The sequence below is a fragment of the Hipposideros armiger genome, unplaced genomic scaffold (genome assembly GCF_001890085.2).
Source record: "Hipposideros armiger isolate ML-2016 unplaced genomic scaffold, ASM189008v1 scaffold_970, whole genome shotgun sequence".
Lineage (NCBI taxonomy): Eukaryota > Metazoa > Chordata > Mammalia > Chiroptera > Hipposideridae > Hipposideros > Hipposideros armiger.
Genome location: NW_017732320.1, coordinates 306,702 through 308,286, shown reverse-complemented (window position 1 = coordinate 308,286; position 1,585 = coordinate 306,702).

The following is a 1,585-nucleotide window of genomic DNA, read 5'->3' as shown; positions in this document are numbered from 1 at the left end:
CACGCTGTCCCAGGGCCGCGCTCCCTCCGGAGGCCCCAGGGGACGGTCCCTCCTGCCCCGTCCAGCTCCTGGGGGCTCCAGGCGTCCCCGGGCGGGTGGCAGCCTCCCCCCCATCTCTGCCTCCGTCTCCACGTGGCGTCCCCTCTGTGTCTATGTCCCTTCTCTTCTGTCCCCGATAAGGACACTGTCGTTGGGGTCAGGGCCCCCCTGATCCAGGACGCCCTCCTCTCAGACCCCTCACTCGGTCCCATCCGCACAGACCCCGTTTGCAGACAAGGCCCCGTCCCCATGTTTGGGGGTCAGGACCTGAATTTAGTGCCTTTTGGGGCCACCGTTCAGCGAATAAATGCCCCTCAGAAAATGTGGCAAGGTCCGTCTGCTTCCCCAAGACGAAATGCGTTGTGTAGGTGACACCACTACAAATAAGTGACAGACAGTGAGCCCAGCGCAGGGACGGAAAGCTGCCCCTCAGAAGCCACCGGCTTCCAAAGTCAGCGGAGGGACAGCTGCCTTCCGAGGACCTCGGCCTTTTAATGCCCGAGACGCTGGACGCCGCCAGGCCCCCTGGAGTGGACACGTCCCCCCCACTCCCAGCCGTGCGTCCGAGCGGCAGAGCGAAGGTTCTAGAAAGATCCTTGGGGCCATCGCCCTGCTGCTGTGTCACTGATCTGAGATGAGAGTTGCTCTGTCCCGGGAGGCTTAAATGACGCTGCTCGGAGGACGTGGGCCCGGAGGCCTGTCACGGGCACCGCCGCGCCGGAGCCGGACAGCCGGGCCCGTGCTTCACACGCGTGTCGTCTTCCCAGGTTCCTCAGGCTGCACCGTCTGTCCCCACGAATCCCGCACATCAAAGATGTACTGAGCGAGAACCATCCAGCCAACCAGCAGGTACGAATCGGGGTGCAGGACGGAGCCGGGACACACAGGGGCGCAGGGACCCGGCAAGGGGCCTGTCACCTCCCCCGGTGCTCACGGGGACGGAGCAGCACGTGGCTGGGACCCTCTGAGCTGCTCGCTGGCCTGGGGTCAGAGGTCAGGTCTCCGTGCGCAGTCGGGGGGTGGGGGGCAGGAAAGACGGGGCGAGACGGGGAAGACGGACAGAGAACAGAGGGTAGATAGACAGATGATAGACAGACAGATAGATAATAGATACGTAGATAGATAGATGATACATAGGTAGATAGATAGATAGATAGATAGATAATAGATAGATAGATGATAGATACGTAGATAGATAGATGATAGGTAGATAGATAGATAGATAGATAGATGATAGATGATAGACAGACAGATAGATAGATAGATAATAGATACGTAGATAGATAGATACATGATAGGTAGATAGATAATAGATAGATAGATAGATGATAGATGATAGATAAATGATAGATAGATAGATGATAAATGATAGATATTGGGTTGTCGGAAAAGTCATGACATATTTTTGTATGTTTTTCGTTGCAAAAATACATCATGACTTTTCTGACAACCCAATAGATGATAGATAGATAGATAGATAGACAGATAGATGATAGATAGATGATGGATGATAGGTGGTAGACAGACAGACAGACAGATAGATAAT